This window comes from Panthera onca, chromosome D1 (assembly GCF_046562875.1).
Source record: "Panthera onca isolate mPanOnc1 chromosome D1, mPanOnc1 haplotype 2, whole genome shotgun sequence".
In the NCBI taxonomy this organism is placed as follows: domain Eukaryota; kingdom Metazoa; phylum Chordata; class Mammalia; order Carnivora; family Felidae; genus Panthera; species Panthera onca.
In genome coordinates, this window is record NC_138348.1 from 87848843 (window position 1) to 87862419 (window position 13577).

Below are 13577 nucleotides of genomic sequence, written 5' to 3' on the forward strand. Positions count from 1 at the left end.
AGGCTGTTTGTCCATCCTGGGGACTAGAGACAGTGTGTGCTTGAGTTTTGTGATGACTTTTGGCCATGACTCCATGAGGGTATACACTTTGGGTACTAAAGCTTTCAGCCTTTTATGGTACATGTACTTTCAAAGTATATAGCAAATTTCTGATTATTTATCCTGTTGAGTGTAAAATGGAACCAATGTAAAGACGCGCATTTAGGGTGCAATAAACATTTAATCAACTATAATGAAGGTGTCCTGATTGTGTGACAGTTCATGTCAGGAAAAGCTGAAAATTTTAGCTGGCCAAGCTTTGAGAAAAATTTCTGTGGAAAATGTACTCTTTTACCTTGATAGGGGCTGGATTACACAGGTGTATGAATTTGTCAAAACTCAGCAAATGTACAAATAAGACCAAGAACTCATTTCACATCAAAAGAAAATACTTTAAACAAATATTAAACTCCTGTTAATATGCATGAGGAAGTATTTGGAGGGCATTATACTTACATCTGAAATTTACAAAAAATAAAATGGATTGATGACAGACAGGAATGGATACATGTGTGATAAAACAAATGCATAAAATGTTAGAGGTAGAATCTAGGTGATGGGTCTATGTAGTGCTATTCCTGAGCTGGCTCATATAGGCTCCTAAGAGCTGATTTTGCAGAAATCTTCCCCAACTCATGTTGGTAGCTTGAAATTGACCATGGTGGGAATATCTATACCACAGAAATCAGCAAACCACACAAATCAGAGCTTTTTAAATTTTTCACCTGAAAGGAGAGCTTACCAACACACCACTGAATGTGTGGATTATTCATTGTAAACTTCCTTCAACTTTGCTGTAGACTTGAAAACTTTCGTAATTAAATATTGGCAAAAAAATTTGATTCAGTATGCTTTCATTGAAGAAAAAATAGATTAATAGTCTGTTTTTAGACTTTTGCTTCTGAGTAGAATTTAGTAGGTAGCAGCAAGACATTCTTCCCACTGCAACAGCTAGGGAAAATAAAGACTTATCACAAAATCATATTTTTAAAAACAGTGTGAAGAACCACAGAGGCAAAGAGGACTAGAAGAATGAAGTTCCAGAGGGGAAGAGCACATGGAAAATGAGTTGAGGTTGCTGGCAGTTTTCTTCCCCTGGGGGCCAAGGGTGGGGCATTTGCTGAGGCCCTGCCTGAGGACAGGGTTTAGTATGCAAAGGGGAAGAGAAATCAGGGGAGCTTTTCACAGCCCTGGTAAAACAGCAGCATGGTAAAACAGAACAATCTAAAGGAGTCCCAGATGTACGCCTGGGTTTTCTCCCACAGGACAATTATTACATTTGGAGTGGCACAGGAGACTTGGCGGGGGGAGGGGGTTGAGCCAGGAAGGAAGGGTGAAATCACTCCCTAGCCTCAAAGTTCACTAGTGGGAGTATCTTACAACCATACCCAGTGTTTGGTAGATTTTGAATCTGTATGACACTGAGGTTAAAGACCTCAACTGTCAGGCAGAGGTGACAGAGACACCAAAGGATCTCAATCCAAAGCCCAGGGGGACTTGGCCCAGAAAGAGGCAGGACCAGGAATGCAGTTAAACCTCCCTCAGTCTCACATTTCATAGATGACAAAGCCCCACTGGAGGCAGGAGACAGCAACAGATATGGACCAGGTCTCACCCCTGAGACATTTGCAACCAGGTAAAACAGTCTAACTAAACAGCCATGGCCCAGTTTACTTTCTCAAGGCATCAAGGTGATCAGCCCTTTATACTGTCTGTCCAGCTGAGGAAAGGGAAAACCCTTTCAGGGGAAAATAATATTTTCAGTCTCTATGGTTCTTTTGTACATTATGTCTGGCAAACAACCGTAAATAATGAGACATGAGAGAGGTAGGAGAAAAGACCAATAACCAAGAGAAAAAAATTACACTAAAGCAGATCCACAAAATATCCAGAGGTTAGCGTTAGCAGAGAAGGACGTTGAAAATAACTACTATAATTCTTTTTTAATAGGGAAAATGATGGACAAAAAGATGGATGAAAGATGAAGAATTCCAACACAGAATAGGCATCTATTTTTTTAAAAAAAGTGGACATTCTAGAACTATCCTACCTGAAAGTAAGAACCCATTGGGTGTATTTAACAGCAGATAGGATACAGCAGAAGTTAAGCTAGTGAACCTGAAGACGTGGCTAGAAAATAAAAGCATATTGAAGGGCAGATGGAAGAAATGATAAAGAGAGTATCGGAGATATGCAGAATACAAAGAGTATAATATATGTGCAATTGGTATCCAAGAAGGTAAGAAATAATTAGGAAGGAGAAATACTAAAGTCAAAGTCCTTGCAGTCCTTACAGTGAAAGATGTATTACACTTGGATGTTCATATCCTGGGCGCTGCATTTACTGACTGTGGAGGCAGGAGACAACACTGAGTGAATCCTGTAGCTTCTCTGATCTTTTTCCTTCATCCATAAAATGGAATCAATATTATTAATTCCAATATTATTAATTCATAGTATTACCTATAAATGATAAAACTATTAAGGTGCTGTGAAAACGTTTTTAATTGTTGTTATTGTCTTCATCACTGCTTCCTTGCTTAGATATTCTAGTGGGCCAGTATGTAATCTCTAGCCCTAGCACATACCAGATTAAAATTGGCAATTGGTTAAAATTAAATTGAATTTCACTTAGGCTGTATCTCTCTTCTATCCAAAATATTTTTACTTTTATTGCATATATCCTCATATTTTTCCGATTTAGGTAACAAGCAGCATCTATTCCAGAGATCACTGAAATAGGATTTCCCTTCTGAGATTATTTCCTGGGACTGAAGTTCTTGGGTGGAGGGAGAACATGAGAGGCAGAATGGGAAATACGCCCCTAATTTGAGTTAGGGAGAGTTGAATTCATCTAAATTCTTTACTCATTTAGTCTCTAGTCACATTAGAACTGAGTGAAAGCCCAGAATCATATCAGGAAGGGTGGACCCATAAAACTCACCCAAATAACATGTAACTGTGAGCATACATATATATTTATAGGCATACACACACACACACACACACACACACACACACACACATTTTAAATCTCTAATGGAACACAAGTCTAGGAAACATAATTTCAGATGGAAGATTTGTTACCATGGAAACACAAACTATGAATTTTCTGATTCTGAGCTATTCAGTAGAATTCTAAACCACAGTCTCCAAATTAGTTTATGCTCTTTTATCACTTCTGTTATTGTTTTTACAAAGAAATAAAGAAAATAAAATAATTGAACCTGGAGACTGAGCAGGTGGGGATATAAGAATAGGGAAAAGAAAAGGGTGGAGAAGAAAATGAAAGCACCAGAGTGTTAGTCAGTTCAGGCTGCCATAACAAAATACCACAGACTAGGTGGCCTAAACAACAGAAATTTATTCCTTCATAGTTCTAGAAGTCCAAGGTCCAAACCAAGGTTTGGTTTCTTCTAACATCTCTCTCCTGGGCTTGTATATGGCCATCTTCTTACTGTGTCCTCTCATGGCTTCTCTCTCTGTGCACCTACATCCCTGGTATCTCTTCTTTTTCTAATAAGGACACTAATTCTATTGAATTAGGGCCCCACCCTTATGATCTCATTTAACTGTAATCACCTATTAAAGGCTCTATCTCCAAATACAGTCATATTTGGGGTTAGGGCTTCAACATATGGATTTTTAGGGGACACAATTCAGGTTATAACAAGCAGAGTAAAGAAGGATTGGTGTTAACTGATGGCTTCATAATTTAAAAATGTTTTGTCATGTCCATTAGTAGCAAATCAGAAAGCTACAGATCTTTGTTTCTTTTCTTTATTGAGGGTTTGAGGGCAGGGGTGATGATCTGCTTGCTTTGTTGGCTTAGATGCGTGGGTTTTGGGGTCCTGAGTCTTTCCTATCATCACATTTCTGGTGATCTTCTCTGTGTTCTATTCTCTTCAAATATCCTACCTTTGAGAAATTGAGGCTTCTAGTCATTCCAGGTAGGTCTTCAAAATTAAGCAACCCAATGATGACCCAAGTGGCTGGAGAGGAGCCACAGAGCACCTGCCCTGATATACCAAGTTCCCAAAGGGGTGGGATGCTATATGTCTCTGGCCTGATCCTCTATCCAAGACAAAGTTTACCCTTTCCTGCCAATGTATATGAAACAGTACATTGATCCAAGTCAACTCAAAACAACACTTATTATTTGGGAGGCTATAGATACTGGGATAAAAACATCTCAGATACTGTCCTCAGGGAGCTTACAGTCAAGTGGGGAAGACAATTAGTGAGGCAGAATCAAACACATCTCAATAGTCCAAGGGGCAGCACCAGTGAAATCTCAGGTGAGAGTGATACATTCTGACTGGGAGAATCAGGAAATACTTCATGAAGAGGTAAGGTTTGGACAGGACCTGGAATAATGAACAGGAATTTTGCAGGTGGAAAAATCACAGAGTGTGGGCTATAGGGGGTGGAGTGTAAAGAAAGCAAATCATTCCACCCAGATGAAAAAGCATGAACAAAGTCATGGGAGCACAAAAACAATTGTAATCTTCAGAGATAAATACTAAATCTGATACAACTGGAGTGGTTGCTCTCAATCTTTAGAGTGCATAAGATCACCTGGAGGGCTGTTTAAAACAAGGGAAGGACAAATAAGATAAAAACAGAGAGGGAGGCAAACCATAAGAGACTCTTAAATACAGAGAACACACTGAGGGATGCTGGGGGGGGGGGGAGTGGAGGGGTGGGGTGGAGAGGTGGGCTAAATGGGTGATAGGCACTAAGGAGCGCACTTTTAGGGACGAACACTGGGTATCATATATAAGAGATTAATCACTGGGTTCTACTTCTAAAGCCAGACTACACCGTATGTTAACCAACTTGAAAAACAAAAACAAAAACAAAAACAAAAACACGGATTGCTGCCCTGCCCCCTCCCTCAGGAGTTTCAGACTCAGCTCTGGGTAGAGGCCAAGAATCTGCATTTCTGACAAGCTTCCAGGTGATGTTGATATACAGTGGATCCAGGGGCCACACTTTGAGAACAAGCGAAGAATAGTGAATGAGGTAGTGGTAGATAATGCTAGAGTGTGGGCTTTTTTCTTTAGACAACAGAGGGTCATTATGTCAGACAACCATTTGGAGGATGAATTGTAAGGCTGGGGGAAAGCTTGACAGCTTCCTCGGAATGGGGGCAAGTTCTGAAGCTGTTTTATTTATTTTTTTTTAATTTTTTTTAATGTTTATTTTTGACAGAGAGAAAGAGAGAGACAGAGCATGAGTGGGGGAGGGGCAGAGAGAGAGGGAGACACAGAATCTGAAACAGGCCCCAGGCTCTGAGCTGTCAGCACGGAGCCCGATGCAGGGCTCGAACTCACAGGCCAGGAGATAATGACCTGAGCGGAAGTCGGACACTCAACCAACTGAGCCACCCAGGCGCCCTGAAGCTGTTTTAATTATCCAACTGAGAAATAATGAACAATAAGAGCCTACTATGGAATTTCCTCATCAGAATGGAGAGGAAATTAAAGATGCAAATGACATTCCAGAAGCAGAATTAAACATGGAAGGAGAAGAGAAGAAGGTAAAGATCACATTACAGTTTCTTTTTAGGAGACTGGACAGATTTTAAAGCATTCCAGGGAAAAGCACAGGAGGAGGAGCAGGAGTGAAAAAATGGCACTCGTCCTTGGGATGGGTCCTGGGTGCCCAGAGATGAGGCATGTAGAAATGAGCAATGGGTTATTGGAAACCGGCTGGAGCTCTACAGAGAAGTGGGGATGAAGATAAAAGTTAGCATGAAAAGAAAATACACTCAAAGCAGAATGTGAGGAGTGCCTATTAAGAGGCCAGAAGAGGAAGGGGAACCAATGAAGTGGACCGAGGGGGAGCCATGGGCAAAAGCTTCTGAGAAGCCCAGAAGAGACCGAAGAGGAAACAGGTCAGCAGAAGTGGTAGCAGAGCGAGTTAGAGACAGTCAGAGAAGCACTTTGGTGGCTGATGACTTGGACACTCCTGTTAACTTATTCTTTCAAAAATATTTGTCGAGTGCCAAAAATATACCCTACATTTATCTGAATGCTGGGGGCACAGTGGTGAGCACAGTCTGCTGCCATGGTGCTTGCAGGATAGGGCCAGAGCCAAGGTGTCTTACAAGTAGAAGCATCCTGGAATCTATCACTACAGTTGCAAACGAAAAGATCAGGAGGGAATAGCAGATGAGAGGGTCAGCTGTAAAAATGGCACTTAAGCTTGGGCTAAGACAGATGAGCTGGGCAAAAAGAAGCAAGAAAATAATGCATGTGGAAGCCTACAATGGGTAATATGTGTTGTGTCCCAAGAAAATGAAAGGAAAACAGGTGACAGGGACACATAGTGAGTGGGACTGGCGAGATAGGCAGGGACCCAAAAATGCAGGACTTTTGCTTCAAACCTTGTTAAAATTCCCCCACTGCAGAAACGTCTTTCAGAGTCAGTTTGCGATCTCTTCAACACATCAGCCTTGGTGCTTCACATGAACACCAGCTTGTTTTTAAACAAAACTGAAAATTTGAAATTGATAATTCACCTCCTTCACCAAATTTGGCTCTGAATTGCCTTCGGATTTCTTTAGCATTCAAAGCTAGCCTCACAGGACTAAGGCTTGCCATGATTGAAGATATATATAAAAATATATTTATGTGCCTGAGGCTCAGAAAGCAATTTCCAAAGAGAATTTCTAAAGCTGTTTTGAGCATTATAGAGCCTCTTGAGATGATGGATTCTTTCCAAACACATAGCAGAACTCTATACATCCTAATGAAAGTTCACAGCAATAATATTGCTTTTTGTCCTCTCCCTGCATGCCTAGCACTTTTGGGGTCTGAGGGCACATAAAGCGTATAAGGCCTGAGCTTTTGCTCTCATTAAGCTCACGGTCTCACTGAAAATTCAGTCTTGCCAGAGGGAAGAGCTTGGCAGTTACTCTATCCTATTATTAACAATTTTCTACAACTGGATTTATAATCTTACCTGGAGGGGTAAATCTAAAATAGTAATGAGGTGCTTGGGAGCCAGACAGACCAGGGTTTGAGTTCTATCTCTGCCCTTTGCTGGCTGTGTGACCTTGGACAAATTGTTTTACCTCTCTGAGGCTCACTGTTCTTTTCTGTGATGATAATACCTCCTTCATAAGCTCAGTATATGAAGCACTCAGTACTTTACTGGAACAAGTGTTGAGCTATCATTACTATCCTGACAGAGCAAATTGAGGCAAAGGAAAAATGTACCAAATGGGACACAGACACTGGTGATGGGCTTACACCCGGCCTGTTCCCTGCCCCCAATCAGAAGAAGAGCAAGTCTCCCACACCTTCCAAGCCCTGCCTTCTCCTGCCTCCTCCCTGCTTGAGGCTCTGCCAGTTGTGGGATGACTCTTCTTCCCCAGCCATCTGCCACTTTCATAGACGCCACTTTTCTATGTCATTTTACAAGGCAGCTATGCTTTCGCAGGCTGCCCAAGGTCATTCAACTGCTAATATAGACTTGTAGTCTTGCTCCTCTCCTGACAAGCCAGAGACTTTTACTGCTTCAACTCAACCTGCTTGTCCCCTCACACCTTTTCACACCCAGGAGTGTCAGGATTTAAGGCCAGCTCCTGGGTCTTCAAGAGCCACCTTTGTTTTCCTTCCATCCTACCTGGAAACTTGGCAAAGTCTGAATGAGTTAATGTTTCAGAAAACACCTAAGGATGTACACTCCAGGTTCCCACTGATACATTAAAAGGGCACAAAAGAAAAGTGCTGAGTTGGTGGGTCCCTGCAGCCCGGTTGGGCAGGCATGGAGAGGGGTTGCATGTTACTATACAAGTGTTTCCATTCAGAATGACTCACCTGCTCCTAAGTTGGTACCCTTGGACCCTGGAACAACTTGGCAAATGGAAAACTAAGGAGACTGTTCATGATATATGTTTGTATCCCCAGCACCATGATTTAAATACCAACTCCTTCCACACACCTCCTTTACATACAGTGAACAGATGCACACACTGTCCCAACTCCCAATTTACCCAGGAATCTGACCCTGGGGCAGGATGGGAGCCCTAGGGACACCAGCCCCCTCAGTTATTCTGGGCCCTTGGGGAAAGGGTACTTGGGCAAGGGTAGGACATTATCCAGTTTCAGAAGAAAGGATGACAGAGGACATTTTCTGAGGTAACTCCATGACTGTCATGCAAATATAAAATGAATGCATGTCACAGAGTTTACCCAGTTAATTAATTAATAAGGGAAAGCAGACATTAAAACTGCTCCAAATGACAATTTGAATGTTTTTAATTTTATAGGCAATTTAAGAAAGAAAATGTACCGTAAGTTCACTACATTAAAATCTAAACTGGTTAATGTCTCACAGGGTCAAAAACCATAACCTTGTGGTTACTCTTTCCCTCCCTCAGGAAAGAAATTATTTTTTGCCCTTTGCCAAATTCTGAATGATTTTTCTCCAGCCAGCTCCAACCTATCCTTCAACCTACCCTTCAACCTACCCTTGCTTATCCTTCACCCAGCCCCGGTCTCTGCTCTATCCAGACAGTTTGAGACCCAATTTAACTATTTTCTAGAAACCTTCTATCCAAGCTGGATTAACAGCTAACTCAGCAACTTCTTATGGCTTTGTCTTTTCATCTGTGGGATGCCTGTGTGCAGGAACTGGAAGAAATGGCAACATCAGCTGTGGATCATGATACTCTCTTAACAACAAATGGCAGGGGCTCCAGTTGCTGCACACCACGAGTTGATCCACTTACTGCGATTGTGTGGAAGCCCCATCAACCAAGACATGAGAGGCCATGGTTCAACCTGAATCATGGACATAAAGGAGAAACCTCCTGGAACAAAAAGCCAGAATTGGGAAAAATGACCATAGAAAACCGCAATGAAACTCCTCAAACAGGACCCGTAAGATGTGTGTATTTCATTTCATGCTAATAATTGTGTGTTAATTTAATCTCGCTTTTAAAAATTAAATTGAAAAAAGGACCACAATGGACATTGTTCCTGTCAGCTGCACACTCAGCGACTGTTTACCACACATCTATTTGTGAGCCTGCACTGTACACAGTGGTGCATATAATAGACAGCATACCTGCCCTTCTGAAGCTTACGGAGAAGGGACTCTAGCAAATACCAATCTTCCCTTACATATTTCATATCTTCTCAAAGGGTTTTCATGTACAAAGCCCTCAAGCCTCAAATCCTTTCAGCTGTTTATCCAAACTGCATCCTGCCTGTAACCAACTGCACCTGCACCCTTGCCCTGGGGCCCAAGCCTTTCCCATCTCTTGCCTGTGCAGCTGCAGTAGCCTCCTCAAAGACATTCCTGCTCTCCTCCTCATCTCACATCTATTCCTCTTAATACAGGCAGAAAGTCTTTTAACAACATGAGTCATATCAAGTCTATCCATAGTTTAAAACCCCATCCACCACCTGCAAGGCCCTCATGGTCCAGTGCCTGCCTATTCCCCATACTAACCTCTCTGATCCTGAAAAAGCATGAAATTTGCTTCTGGCTCAGGGCCTTTGCACATCCTATTCCCTACCCTAATTCCTCTCTGACAGACTCCTTTTATCATTCAAACCTCAGTTCAAATATAACCCTTAGAGAAAGCTTTCTTCACCCCCAGTCTTGGTAATGCACCCCTGCCCCAGGTCACTCTATCATATCTCCAAAGCACTCATCACAGTAATTACCTTGCTGTTTATTTGTTGATTTCCTGACTTTCTACACTCAATTGCAAGTTTCTTGAAAGAGGGGCTGTGTCTGCCTTTTTTACTGTTGAATATCCAGCACCTAAAGTAACACTTGGCCCACGGGGTACATGGAACGCCTGACATAGTGTGGTTTCCTATGAATATTTGTGGAATGAGAAAATAAAGATGTGACTTATTTTTTTTATCACAAATCCAAGCATTGCAATTTTTACTCAAGGCAAACACTGGACAGTTAAAAGCACAGAAACAGAATTTAATAAATTTAGAATTAGATGGTAATCTCCATGAAAGGGGCTCCCATTGCTCCTGCTAATGAGATATAGCCTAGAGCAGAGTTTGGCACATAACTGGTATATATCCTGCAAATAATATATAAGGCTCAGAGCAGAGTTTGGCAGATAACTGGTACTTAACATTGATAGTTGGTGCATTTCTCGGTGGAAGAGCCTGCTTAGGCAGGGTGGGGCCAGGCAAGCTGTTCTCTCTGAGGTGAAAGGGAAGCCTGGGTTGGATGGGAACTTCAAGTGCTTGCCTGGCATGCATCTCTTCTAGAAAAGGATTCTTGGGAAGCCGAAGGTCATCTCTGCTCAGTCAACAGCTGAGTCTGAGAATGATTTTGTTCCAAACTGATTGCTCTCCTCCTAAGTCCTTCTCTCCATGAAGATCCTTGAGTGTAGACTCAGAAGTTTATCGTCGTAGCATTTTTTGTCTGTTTCTAACCTATAATTCCTCATTTATAAAAATGGGGGCTCTGGAATAGATCTTTAAATTCCCTTCAGAGCCAACATTTGACGGTTTTAAGTGAAAATGTGTTCCACCTGGAACCAAGGGGTGTTCAGGTCAAGCCTTTAAAGAAAACAATTCAAGCTTAACTGGAAGGAGGACATCCAGAGTTGGTTATAGAAGCTCCCTCACAGCAGGTGTCCCAGGTAATGAGGCCTTCACTCACCTGACCCCGAGGTAGTACGCAACAGCATGAGATGATTATGAAACCCATATCCTGTCCCCTCCAGGGCTTGGCATTTAGGTTCCTGGAACTTCTCCACTCTAAGCAGTGATACTATTAAAGAATGTTTTAAATTGAGGAATGAGAAACATTCTCCACAGGAGTTTTTAAAGTCCATGTGTGAGACTGGTGTTCTTAAACTCAGCATCACCTGGGGGTGCTTGTTAAAAGTGTAGTCTCCGGCTGACTTCCAAAAGTCTGACTCAGTGGATCTGTACTTGCAGAGCCTCCAGTTGATCCTGGTGCAGATTTGTGGTGGAAAACTACCCGCATCCAGTGCGACCTGGTGTGAAGGAACGTGTGCTCTGCAGAGACATGGGCTTAGACAGGCTAGGGACTTCCCCTCCCCTGCTTCCTGTGGCTGTGTGAGATGAGAGGGTCCCAGCAGCCTCTTCACAGGTCAGCTCCAGGCCAGCAGGCTCAACAACCCTGTCAGTCATCTGAAGGGCCTGTCTTCACAATGCCAAATAGCTAAACACTTAGAGAGGACAAGGCCACTCATGTCCAGACATACAGGGTAAGTAAATCCAACCTCTAGTAGGAGCAAGTTCTTTGTAGAGCAGTGAACATATGAGCAGATTATCTTAAGGCTATCAAGTCTTGAAAATGCGATTTTTGGGGGGAGGCCATCTCTTGCTCCCCTGTTAAGTTGATTGAAGGAACTTGAATAGCAAGCTTGATTCTTCATGAATGGTATTTTCATCAGGTCTTCTGAAAATGCTGTTTCTCTACTCCTTTCTAGAGGTGATGGCAGGGAACATCAAGCTCTTTTACAAAGTCTCTCATCCACCATCACATACAAACCTACAAAATTAAAATTCATGCATTTGTCCTCAAAGTTAGAGAATCTGACAAATATAGAGTCACTGGAGTCACATTTCCCAATGATAGCCACCCCACTCTTTCTCACTGTGTACATAATCAACAACCTGCAGTGATATTGAAAACCCCTACTCAGAGGAAGTCAATGCGGGAAATGAAGAGGCCAGAATTCATACAGGGTTATTCACTATGAGTCAGAGAAACAACCACAGAAACAACCAAGTGGTCCCTCTCAGGCCTCAGCCCCTGAGAACTCTCCCCACACCCATCCCCAGCACCCTACCTCCAGGGGTCTGTTTGAGGCACATAGAAGAAGACAGTTCTCACAGAACTTCTGTGAAACTCTGAGCCCCCAGAAGAGCCTGTAAGAAAAGAATCAAAGGCTCAGGGCTCTTACCTTCATTCTATGCCTTCACCTCCTCTCTGCTGTTGAGGTTCTACCTCCAGCCCATAAAAAAATAAAAAGCTTGAGAATGAGAGAGGAAGCAATAAGACTCCTTCTTGTCATGGCACTTGCCACACAGAAAGTACCAAGGGTACTTCTGGGTTGTAGCATATTCTAGTATTGCTATTGTATTGACTCAAAGAGCAATGTTCTTCAGTGCTAGGCCCAACCAGCTCTAGACTCAAACAAAACAAAAAACAAAAAACAAGCATCCAACCAAAAAGTGCTCATGCTCATTACTCCCATGCCCAGATATCAGTGCCTAACCAACTGCAAGCCCAAGGTCACAAGCATTTCAGACTTCAGAGAAAGAGCAAGCAAGACATGACCCTGAGATGACTAGTGGTCAGTGGCAGGCAAGGGAGACTCCAGAGCCAGCAGGTTCTGGCCCCAGAGGTATTGCTAAGAGCAATAATGGCAATAGCTCTGTCAAACCAAAAGAAGAGACTAGCTGACTTCTCTCATGTAAGCAGTAGAAGCATTATTGGCAATGTAATTCTTTATGTGGTGAGTTCCAGAAGCCTTTTACTACCCATCAGTGAGCCAAAATAACTAGAATTCTAAAGTCAGAAAGGACCCAACAGGTGTGGTGACCCATGGGCTCACTGGAAAGAGAAAACTAGGCCAATAGTGCACTGGAGGTGTAGACCCCCTGGAAAGTCGCCAGCTCCCAACTCAGTCTTATAGCTAGCTGACTATTACCATGCAAGAAACTTGTGCCAGGTTTGTCCGAGCTAATGATTTTTCAACATAAGCCCCAAATTCTGATTTTTATGTGAAATTTCCCAATTTTAAGATGTTGGCAACTAAGTCAATGTTATTTAAAATACTGCAAGGGCCAAAGAAAACCCATCTGGATCTAGGGGAAGGGCAGGTTCAGGTTGTGGGCCTCCAGCTAATAACTTCTGATATATATCAATTATTTAATAGCCAATAAGGTAATCACTAATAAAAATTGGGTGCTTCACATGCATTATTACATTTAGTCCTCACAGTTGAGAAAATTAAGTTTATAGAGAACAGGTAGCTTCTCCAAGGTTTCATAGCTTTGTACATAGGGAGACAAGATTCAAATCCAGGTCTGACATCAAGTACTAAACGCATAGCCATTAAGTGATATTGCAATTCCAGAAACAAACAATAGTTGCCTTTAAACGCACTCATCCCAAGGAATGACACACTGAAAGTGACAACTGGTTTTTTAATCACTTAGTGTTTGTGGGAGGATAAGACCAGGAAAGACAGACTTACAAAAGAGAAGCTATAACCCTCCCAGTGCACAATGGCAGGAGTTATATTGAGAATGTTCTTTCATTCTCCATAGTGCAAGAATCCCTTCTAGGCCCCATGGGATGAGTGTTCTAGTTCCTTGCTACTCAAAGGGCAGTCAATGGATAAGTAGCTTTGGCATCTGCTTGGAGCTTGTGGGAGAGGTGAACCTCAGCCACACCCAGAGCAGCATTTATTGAATGGGCCACTTAACAAGATAATCAGCTGATCCTTACGCACAGTGAAGCTTGAGAAGCCTTCAACAGGCCCCAAGTGGCCCTTATCTGAG